Source organism: Aedes albopictus, chromosome 3 (assembly GCF_035046485.1).
Source record: "Aedes albopictus strain Foshan chromosome 3, AalbF5, whole genome shotgun sequence".
Classification (NCBI taxonomy): Eukaryota; Metazoa; Arthropoda; class Insecta; order Diptera; family Culicidae; genus Aedes; species Aedes albopictus.
This window is the reverse complement of record NC_085138.1, coordinates 124,631,477-124,643,544: the sequence shown is the minus strand read 5'-3', so window position 1 is coordinate 124,643,544 and position 12,068 is coordinate 124,631,477.

Below are 12,068 nucleotides of genomic sequence, written 5' to 3'. Positions count from 1 at the left end.
TTTATTTTCATAATTTCATGAATATCCATCTAAACATATGAACGTTGAGTTAACTGAAAATCATTATTGATTCCACGGGTTGGTTACCGGAACTTAGCACTAACGTAAGTCGCTCACACAGGATCAAAAAGCATTATATTTTTATTCTTTCAAAAGACCAATAAATATATTGTCGATTTAATACATTAATGATGCGCAAGACAATTGAACACAAAACGTCAATTTTAAGTAATTAGGGCGTTGGGTAAACATAAAACTTTTAATGCCAAAGTGATCCGTGAGGATCTTTGCAGGACAACTTCAGAATAAAGAATTTCTTCTCTTTCAAAATAATTGAGGTATAAAAACATCAATATTTAAAAACAAGATATCTCATAAACACCAAATTACACCTCCGGCAAACTTTCAGATTTAATAGATCTCGAGCGGTATATTTTCAAGTAAGCAACAAATTTTGACGAAATTTGAAACTTAAAAAAAACTGCTAGTAAAAATCATAGTAATTTTAACTATTTTGCCCAAAAAACTAAATGTCCCGAAAAATTTAAAAGTTGATATCATCCGACCCAGGCTACTTTGATTAACACGTGTGAAGTGTTAAAACTGATAAATTTGCAATGAACTTTCAAAATAGTCATGAAAACGTGATTTTCACGTAAATTTTACTATTTTTAGTATAACTTTGTTATTTGAAGTCACACAACTTTGGTGTCTTCGGCGACTTTACTTATTTTTGCACGCTCTACAACTTTGCAGAAGACGGGAAACCTCTAGGACGTAAAACAAAAAAAGTTAGTATCGCAGCGCCACCTATGCGGAAAAATAACCACATAAAAGTGCAGGTAAAATAAATACAAGTCTCCGAAGACACCAACTCAAAAAAATGCACTCCCAAAACGCTAGAGGTTTTTACTTGCTAGATCCCGCTCGTGGCCCAGTGTGCAATGTTGAACAATAAATTTGAAAGAGCATCCCCCTGCTTCAATCCATCCAAGGTCACAAACGACGTAGACACTTCGTCCGCGATCCGAATACTTGATTTTGATCCATCCAGCGTTGCGCGTATCAGTCTAATTAGTTTCGCCGGAAAACCATGTTCTGACATTATCTGCCAAAGCTCATTTCTTTTCACTGAATCGTACGCTGCTTTAAAATCAATGAACAGATAGTGAGTCTGCAAGTTATATTCCCGAAATTTATCTAGGATCATCCGCAGGACAAACATTTGATCCGTCGTTGGTCGGCCCTCACGAAAACAGCCTGGTATTCGCCGACGAAGGACTCCTCAAGAGGTCGCAGTCTGTTGAACAGGACACGCGACAGTATCTTATACGCCGAATTTAAAAGGGTAATCCCTCTGTAATTGGCACACTCCATTCTGTGCCCTTTCTTGTAGATTGGGCATATGAGGCCATCCAACCAACTGGTGGGCAATTCTTCATCCTCCCAAATCTTTATAATCATCTGGTGGATTGATTGATGTAGCTGCTCGCTTCCGTGCTTAAGAAGTTCGACCGGGATCTCGTCCTTCCCAGCAGCCTTGCTGTTTTTCAGCTCCTTAAGGGCCTTTTTAACCTCATCCAGTGTTGGTGGTTCCACTGCTTGACTGTCATCCATTATGTTAATTCTGTTCCTGGGTGCTCCTTTGCTGTTACCATTCAACAAATCTTCGAAGTGCTCCTTCCACCTGGCTGCCACCATTGTTTTGTCTGTCAGCAAATTTCCTACCCGGTCATTGCACATGACGGGTACTGGCGCAGTCTTGTGCCGCGCGCCATTGACAGTTGCATAAAACCTCCGCATATCGCTCCTGTCCATACTTTCCTGCGCTTCAGCAATAACACTCTCTTCATGTTGCCGTTTTTTTCTGCGGTGGATTCGTTTCTCTTCTGCTCTTGCAACCCTGTACCGCTCTCTGTTCTGCCGAGTACCGGCCACTAGCATTCGTCTTCTGGCGGCATTCTTTTCGTTCGTCCGGCAGTTCGTTGGCAGTCCTCGTCAAACCAACCATTACGTTGGCGTCGCTGAGTGGTACCTATCACCTCTTGCGCTGTTGTTGTTACTGCTTCGTGGATAACTCCCCATAAGCTGTTGACATCTCCAGATCCGTTGATCTCTCCTATCCTCTCATCTAGCTTCTGATGGTACTGTGCAGCAACCCCTTCGGCTGACAAGCGATGGATATTGAAACGCATCGTCCTGTTGTTTCTTGAACTCGTGACGCTGGATAATCGCGCCCGAATTTTTGCGGCTACAAGATAATGATCCGAGTCAATGTTCGGGCCTCTGTATGACCTCACATCTATGACGTCCGAAAAATGTCGCCCGTCGACCAGCACGTGGTCTATCTGGGAGCAAGTGTCACCACTCGGGTGTCGCCAGGTGTGTTTTCGGATATTCTTACGTGCGAAGTAGGTACTGCTGATTGCCATCCCTCTAGCAGCAGCGAATGTCACAAGGCGCAGTCAATTATCATTGGTAACAGAATGAAGGCTTTCCGTTCCAATGACAGGCCGAAAGAAACTTTCTCTGCCGATCTGCGCATTTGCATCTCCGATGACTATTTTGACATCTTGTTTTGGGCACTCTCCGTAGGCCTTATCAAGACTCTCATAGAACTCATCCTTCATGTCATCGGGTTTGTCGTTCGTTGGCGCATAGATGCTGATCAGGCTGTAGTTGAAGAATTTGCCCTTCATCCTCAACACACAGATTCGGTCGCTTATCGGCTTCCACCGAATAACCTGCTTCATCTGCTTCCCGATCACTATAAAGCCAACTCCGCGTTCTGCCTTATCGCCGCCGCTGTAGTAAATGTGGTATGTACTTGAATGAAGTGTTGGTGATGGGATCCACCGCTCGGATTTCGCGTTCTCCAGTTTTGGGCCAGCGTATCTCCTGGATAGCGGCCACATTAACGCCGACATTCTGCAGTTCACGAGCCAGGAGCCCAACACGTGCGGGTTCATTCAAAGTTCTCACGTTCCAAGATCTGACTTTCCAATCGTTGTCCTTTATTCGTTGCCGGGTCTGTTGCCGTTGAATCAGTCCGTTTACTCTACTATTGCTTTTCTGGGTGTTTGAAGGTTTTCAGTAGGCTACCTTACCGGGGCCGCGCTGCCTACATGGCGTTGAAGAAGCTGCCTTCTTAGGTATAGCTGACGCAGTACAGCATTTCATACTCAGCGGCTGGATGCCAGAACAGACGCTGTTTGAGCCGCACCTCCTTGGTGAACAGACGCTCGGGACGTACCTCCTCAATCTAGCTGAAGTCAGAAGGACAACAGTGCCCAGGCTGCACTACCAGCTAAGCACACAACTCTTAGCTGGCGGTCTTTGTCATCGTTTGACCCGTGGAAGCATGAGGTAGGAACTTGTGAGGACCAGAGCTATGTTGGACGTTCTCCTTATCGACTCACCGTTTGGGACTAGCTACACACTCTCAATGTGCATAACTCTAGAGATCAATATTTTAAAGTAAATAACGCCGGTCACGTTTTTACAGTCATCGGTAAAGGGAAGGAATGTTAGTTCGACACAGTTGTCTCGGGAAGGAGTGTTTGTTAGTAAGGTAGGCTAAGGTGTTGATCTTGGGGCCACGTTTGGTAGGTGATATGATCCACTAGTTAAATAAAAATATACGACACGGTCTTTATCACGATTATGATTTATTTGCTCGCAGTGACGCACAATAATAGGGGTAATACACATAAGTCAACGGAACGGTCGTTCAATATTAAAACGCGTCAGTTCATTCATCGTTTAATTAAGGCCTATTTGCAGGTCAGAAGGAATCTCTCGGCCTATCTTGATGCATGGGAAATTCCTTATTGCCTGAATCACCCAAGAAATCCTTTTTCTTCGATGACAGTACGCAGTTGCGAAGAAATAACAATTTAAATGGCAGTCACTGTAGAAAGTTTCTGCCAGGAATTGGTCAATAAATTTCTTGAGCGAATCCTTCTAAACACGAAACTGGGCTTTAACCGTGAAAACCGACCTTTCCACGAAAATTGTCGCGCGCTTCTGATTCCGCATTCCCCATCTTCCTACCGAGAAAACCGACCAACACACGAAAATAGTCGCGAACTTCTCACAGTATTCAGCTTAGAGAAAACGGAGAATAAATTTTCAAGCTAAGAAAGCCATTGACGAATTATGTATTTTACTAAGCATAGTCCCGGTTGAGGTAATTTAGCCAATTATTTTTAATTATCTCAATGATTATTGTGACCTGCACTTACTTTCTTCCAACGTTTTTATCGCTTCAATATTAAGTCAGAATCAGAGCTACAAGATAAATTTGCAAAAAATGACCAGACTCCAGGAGTCCTCTTGAACACGCATTGGCAAAATTACCACGTCAAGGATGTAAAGAAAAAATCGGAATGATCTCACCCAGTTCCATGTCGTCGGATCAATGCAACAACTCCTTGACTCTTTCAATTTTCTGCAACACCGTTGGCTACCACTTCACGAGGAATCGCAATGTGCAGTTCATCCGCCCGAAACACGTGTCACTTTTCGATTTTTTTTTGCTGAAAAATACAATGCGACCGAGATACCCTTCACAACACCCTGATTTGCTGCTGAAGTCTTAATGCTGATGAGAAAATAACAGAAGAAATTATGGTACTTCCAGGATGCTTTTCAATGTTGGCTGTGCAAAGCGCTGAAAAAAAAAATGTATAACGTGTTTTATCATTATCTGCCATAACCAAAGGTCGAGGGACTTTTGGCGCAAGGTTAAGGTTTGGCGCCCGGATGAGCCCGTGTGGTAAAAGCTAAGCACACAATACACGCATAGAAACTAGCACTGCTTGTTTCAGTGCTTTATTTCCATTTTGGTTGGCGCTTTTCTCCATCGTTTGGCGGTTGGCAGTATGTATGGCAATGTAATGTTAAGGTGAAGTTCGCGCAATTGTTTCCGCATCATCATCGACTGTCGGTGCACTTGATTGTTCGATGCAAATGGAAGGCATGTGGGATCATGATTGTCTTTTATAAATCCAAAAAGGAAATTCGTTGAAATACTAGCAAAAATAGGGACGACATGGGATATCATGCGCTTGTTAACCTATTCCAACTGTTTTCAGACCTGTTATTGGAGAGGACTCAGAAGATCCAGAAATGCATTGGATATTACACTTTCCCTATATTAGTTTTTTTTATTAGTAGTGATGTATACTACACTTTATCTATTTAGCAATTAGTTTCCGAAAATTCGTGCATTCCAATTATTGTTCAACTATTTGAAATAAAATTTAAAAGCTTAATAAATTAGCAATTGGCATGCCTGGAAGCTTGTATTCGCAGTAATCGTTGAGACGTCATTTAAGTCTATCGTACTACCTTTAGACGCCGCCCGTCTGCGTCTCAACGTTCAGCTCACGTTCGTCATTCGAGAGTATAGTAAGAGAAAAAGAGCTCGATTGCTGGATAAAAATGGGAATCTGTGGGGAATAGAAGAAAAAAAAAACTGGTTGTGCTTGTTGGTCTAACCAATCGACCAACCCGATCGACTGACTGACTGACTGGGGAGCACACGGCCAGCAGTCCCACATCTCTGCCAACATCAACATCAACAACAGTCAACCGACGGACGGCCAAACCAGCATACCTTAGCCATAACCAAGCAACCAGTCTGGAACTGTGGACGGTTGGGGCTGATGATGATGACGACGACGACGACGACGACGACGAACAAGTCTCGATCGACCGAAATGGGATGGAATAGAGAGACACGAGGAAATAGTTGACCTCTTTCTCCACTGAACTGGTGTTGGTGTGTTATGTTGGTCGAGCTGAGCCCCAGCAGAAACGACGACTCTGGTGGCTGGTTGGCAGGCTGGAGCGAGGCCCAGAAAAGCGCTTGGTTGGCGCTGGGGTAGAGAGATACTAACAGCTCCAATCGGCAACATCAGCATCAACATCAACATCATCAGCAGCAGCAGTCAGTTGGAGAGTCTCTGCACGTTTCGTTTACTACTAGCACACTGGCCGCGTTCACAAGCGCTTGGTCCAGTGATTTTGTAGCATAGGGGAAGAAATGGGAAGTATCGTGATAGTGAATTTTACCTGTGAAGTTTCGCGTGTAAATCCGGATAACATCTGAGTGGTGTCCACTGTCCAGCCATTTGGATGAAGGTTTTTGGACCAAGTGGTCATTAGGGTAAACAGGTATAAGATGCCGAAACGGCAATATCTCTGAAACTAGTGTCTTATTCCATCTATTGTTCACTGCAAATCGTTGTTCTTAAAGTCAATGTAGCGTTGCATGTGAACAATGCATTTGAGTCACTCTCGATAAAACCGGCCCACTATTTACACCTTGTCTTTAAAAATGCTGAAGGTGGCGATTTTATGAAAGTCCTCGCTAAAATAAGTAAGAAAATGCATTTGATTACTCAAAATGATGGACCTTCGTTAGTAAGAGCCACAACAATGTTTGCAGATCCCTCGATTTTCGTCAAATGGTGGCTCATTTAAACCGTTATAACTCGCAAGTTTCTCCAAAAATCATCTAAAAACGAAATGTTGTTGAGAAGAGGAAAGATAGAACTACTATTAATAATTATAAAAAGTTGGGTCGGCCATATTGGTTTGGAGCCAAAACCATCTTGGATTTTTATACCAAAACTTTTTTTCACCATGATGACAACCACCGATTTTCAAAATTTTTGCATCAATTGGAAGCTGAGACATTTATTCATAACATATCAAAAAAATAGAGATGCCTTTTCTTCCTATCAAAAGTTATCAGCAGTTATGTAAATCAAACCACGTTTTCTCCATACATTTCCATGCGCACCGGCAATGACATGCAACAGCATCAGAGCTTACTATATGCAGGCACAAAGGCACCTGCCGCAAAATTTGGGTAAATCGGAGGTTTATTTCCTTTTTTTTTGTTTCTCAATGATGCGGGCAGAGGCGCGACCATGTCCAATTGCGTGGGTAGGACAAATGTATGTTGATTTACCCGGTATGTGAACCACTATACCCATTAGGCCGTCCCTTATTTTGCAAAAATTAGAAATGTTATATGATCGTTTAAGCTAAGAAATGATCGTGTCAAAATTTGAAGTCCATATCTTAAGGCTAAGTGGTTTCCCAAGGGGCCTAAAGTTGTCAAAAATGGTGTGGGACCAAAAAAAAACATGAAATTTTTTTCGACGAAAAAATACGCCATTCTACTAAAACCGGTGATTTTAGGACCCTAAAATGTGCTTAGATTTGCGATATCTCTACTCGTTTTTGAGTTATTGAGTTATTCGAATTACGTCTTCGAAACTCGACTACAGCACCTGTAGAAACAACACCGATCAGTTACAGATCAAAACTCAAACTAAAGCTGTATTGAATTCAATATAATTGCACGGTCTTCTAGGATCGGTCGTAGAATTTAGGGATAGCTTTGTTAGTGTAATGAAGAATAGCAGACATACCACAGTGTTATTATTCTACCAGATATATATATCAAAAGAAGAAGAATGGCGCTCACGTCAGTAGGGCACTACATCACATTTTCTCCTTCTCTTTCACTCTTACATTTTGTAAAGAACAAGGCCAAGAAACGTCAAAATCCCATAGAAAATCAAAACAATGCAGTGCTCTCTAGGGCACGGCATACGGCAGTTGCTATGATAAAGTGACATTTCATGGCCTGGTTTACGATTTTGACTAAGAAACATTACATCAGCTTTGACACTTGGGGAACGTCCATAAATTACGTCACGCAAAAATCGACCATTCTCTACCCCCTCTCCCCTAAGTCACATTTTTTTTGTGTGGGCCTCTAATTTGTTGTAAGGGTCGTCACACTTTGCTGAAACCCACCTCCCCCCACTCCCTTAAAGCGTGGTGTAATTTATGGACGTTCCCTTGGGAAAATTTCGCCAGATTTTCATGAGTGGTTTGATTTGATTCAGAATGTGGAAGGTTTTTTTTGTGTGTTTCGTGTGCATGTGAAAGTGTTCTGATTTATGGCTCGATGACGGCACGGTCCTTCTGGGATTCCGCAGGAGTTCTATCTGAGATTCCTCCAAGAGCTTCTTTGCGGGTTTTATACGGATTTGTTACAGGGCTCTTGTAGGATTCCAGGAGTCCTTGGTGAGATTTTTCCGGGATTCCTAAAGAGGTTCCGTCTGGCATTACCTGAAAAACTCTTGCCAGGATTCCTCCAGGATGTACTCCCGAGATTCTTTCAGAGAATTTTACTGGAATTTCATAAGAAATACCTCCTGAGATTACTTCAGGAGTTTTTGAATTCCTTCGAAATTTCTACCGAAATTTCTCTAGCAATTAATTCCAAGATTTCCTGCTGTAATTCTCTCTAGGATTCTTTCTGGGATTCTTAAAAGGCTACTTCAGGAACTCCTTTCAGGATTCCTTATGGGATTCTAGGATTTTTTTCCAAGATTGTTACAAAAACTCCTTCCCAAATTCTGTCTGGGATTCCTTCCACGAAATTAATGCGAGATTCCTCCAGGATTTCCTTCTTGCCCGTGTTACCGAACGGTAACAAATTTGTTTAGTTCTTTACGGTGTGTGAAATTAGGGAAACAGTTTATACGAGTTAGGCTCAAACGGTTGATTTAAAACAAACGCAAGTTTCTGATAACTGGGTGAAAACGCATATCTGCGGTGGAAAACACAATAACTGAAGTTGGCTGCGATGCTATAGCGGATATGTGGAACGCCAGATGATGAACGATAACGAAGGACTGGGTGAAGAAAACAAAAAAAAAGAGAGTCGTATAACAGCCGCCGAAGAGACAACCTCGCGAAAGTGGGATCGTCGGTTAGTTCGGGCGCACAGCGAATACGCCACTATTATCGTTACATCGCACTCGCCCCCCCCCCCCCCTTGGGGGGGAAGGGAATAACATTCTACGACCAAACGTCGCCGACCGCCAACGCAACAGCGGTAGTGGACAGCTACGTGATACGTATACCCTCGTGACCGCTCTCCTGCCGCGCAGCAGCTACTCGACGCCCATGCTCCGACCGGTCGCGTGCCGCTTACCCTCCATCGGCGCTGCTTGCCGGCCGTATCCGAGACGCTCTCGAGAAATACAGTGTCGCTATCCGGCGGCGTCACAAACTCTACAATCAAACACCGTGGTCAGGCTACCACGAGCCAGCTGCCGGTACTGCCGGCATTTTCGGTTCCGGCAAAGCCCCTCTGCTCAACGACGACTCCCCAATCCCCCCCCCGGAATTCCACGGCCACGCCCCTGCCGTTACCGGGCGTGTTTAGTGCGGGCCCTCAACTGACGCTCTGGCAGCTTTCTGGTCGCATTCAAGCGACCACACCGACAACGCATTAGTCGCTCAGCTGCGACGCAACAAGCTATCTACGACCGCACGCCTGTGACGCTCCTGAAGGTCGCTCCCTGGTCGTGCCGAAGACACCCTTCACCAGTACCCCGACCGCTCGCAGACCGCCTTGACAATTGTGAAACACCCCATGTATCAGCACCTGGATCAGCCGAATACAAGATTGAAGGTAAATTTCCCTGTAGTTGTTATAGGTTCAACACCGTCCGAAACTCCCCCTCTACTAAACGCCCTGGGACCCGGGAGACCAAAAGAAGGCCTTGAGTGCCCACCCCGGAAGCGGCCGAGGCTCAGACCAGCTGCTTGGGGCTTAGGTTAGTCCCCGTCTGGGACGACGAGTGCTCCCGCGGTCATAAGATGTTTCACCCGGAAGTTCTTCTGGAATTCTTTAAGAATTTTTCTTCCGGAATTTCTTCAGGAACTCTTTCCAGGATTCATCTGGGATCTCTTTTTTTTATTTTCCCCAAGAGTTCCGTTTGGAATTCCTCCAGAAGCTCATTCTTGAATTCGTTCATATGTTTCTAATGGACATCTTCCAATAGTTCATTGTAGAGTATGTTGAAAAATTCCTCCTGCAGTTCTTATATATAGCATTCCTCATGAAGTTCCTACAGGATTTCTTTGAGAAAATACTCCAGCAAGTTCCTCCTGGTTTTCCTCCACCAGGAGTTCTTGGGCGAATCTCAGATGAAACCTTTTGGGAAGCGCAGAAGAAATGAGGAATCGCAGATGAAGATTCTGAAGGAACCCTAAAAAACCCCGGCCGTAATAAGATCAAGATCAAGATCAAGGCCTAGGAATCCCACAAGAAACTCCTAGAGGAGCTCTGGAACAAATTTATGTAGAAACCGCCGTATGCTGTGCCATATACCATTTTTCATTGTTATGAAGTGGAATAAAGACCTCATGGATAAATATAGACAGGTGGCACGTAAAAATCTTGAGTGAAATATAAATTGTAATTAATGTCAACTTCAGGCCAGACAATGCTCTCTAGCATCAAAAATTAATGGAAATCGATATGTAAAACGTGGGTGAGTTATTTCGAAGATTTCAGTTTTTTTTTTTGGATCAAGAAAAAGTGGATTGCCAGCATCAGCAGCTCCTTTTGTGCATGTTGAATACAGTAATATCCCGATTTTATCAGCCCCTGATGAATTTTGGAATGATAAAACAGAGCCAGTGGTATTACTCTACCTGAAAGCGTGACGTAATTTACGGGCACTCCCCATAACATAAATGATTCTTTAATCTGCAGAGATTCCTCTAAAGATTTCTCAAATAAATTTTGATGGTACCAATTGTTCGATCGCCGCGATTTGCAAAGAAATTTTGCAAAGTTTTCATCAGTGATTCCTGCATAAATTCCTCCTGAGTTCCCTTCGCATGTTCTTTTTCAGCTTCTTGGCATAACGTCTTCACTGGTACAAAGTCTGCTCTTCGATGTTCTATGAGAACTTCCTCAGTTTTTTACTGAGTGATTCCTTCGCCAATGACTTTTTTGCATGTGAAAAACGTGTGTCAGGTACGAAAGATACCCTGAGTCCAAGAAAGTCAAGAAAATTTCCATTATCAAAAGTTCCGGACGGACTAATCGAACACGTTTCCCTCTGCATAGTTTTGCTGAATACACTCGTGTTTACCGCTTCTACTATAACTGACCATCTTTCCTCTGGATTCATAAATAAATAAAAATTGGTGAGAGTTCGGCTTTGCAGTCTTAAGTTCTCTAGAACGACCGTTTAGGATTCGTCCCTACGTTTCGGCAATTGTTGGTTCCTTCTTCAGGGGAACTGGGAGGGGGGAGGGTTTATTTTAAATGTTGTTTTGTACAATAACTTAGAATCTATACTTACAAATCATGAATATCGTTCACCGTCTAATGTCTTTGCCAATAGTGTTGTCGTGTTATGTTGTGGTAGGTTGTACATATGCTGTGTAATTTTGGAATTTTTACCCAAGTAACCAGTAAGCATTTAAAATAGCATTCCTTCAGCATTATAGTAGCCTTTACGACAAGGTGTTAAATGCCAATTAGCCGTATATGCGCCTATAGTGCTACCTCACAGCAGGTTTTGGCAAAATAACGGGCTGTCTTAGTGCTACCCCTTCAGGAACGTCGTGACGGAATGTCAAAGAAGCGTAACGCCTCGTCGACCAAAAAAAAAAAATAAAAATAGATTGACGTCTGCCTCTCGTACTCTGAGCGTGCTTCCCCGCTTCATCGTCCTTCCATATTCCAGCTGGTGCTAGGTGGTACTTATTTGCTCATTTTTGTTGTGATGTGGGTTTGAACTTACGATCCGGAGATTGATCAATCATATCTGCTTCGGATTCTGTTGCTCCTGATCCACGATGCTACAGCTGTTCCGGTGGCGTGAGTTGGTTTTACCGCCAATATAAAGAATGATTGAAAACAGCTGCAGTTCCAACATCCAAAACTTGTTTTCAAAGATATATTTCATTGTGTTAGAGCATTACCCTTTTATCTGTGAAATATGATGCTCTCTTCCCAAAGTATCCACCTATTCGGCACACATTTTCCGACGAAATGATAACACTAGTTTACAAAATAAAACGAAAGTCGTGAACTTCTGTCTACGACCAAAATTTTTGAAGCACAATTTAGCGCTGATTTCGAAACCGACCTTCAAAAAATTTTAAGTAGAACAGTTTTTGAGTTTTAGCTGAATATCGAGTTTTACAACTTTTCAAAATATGTAATT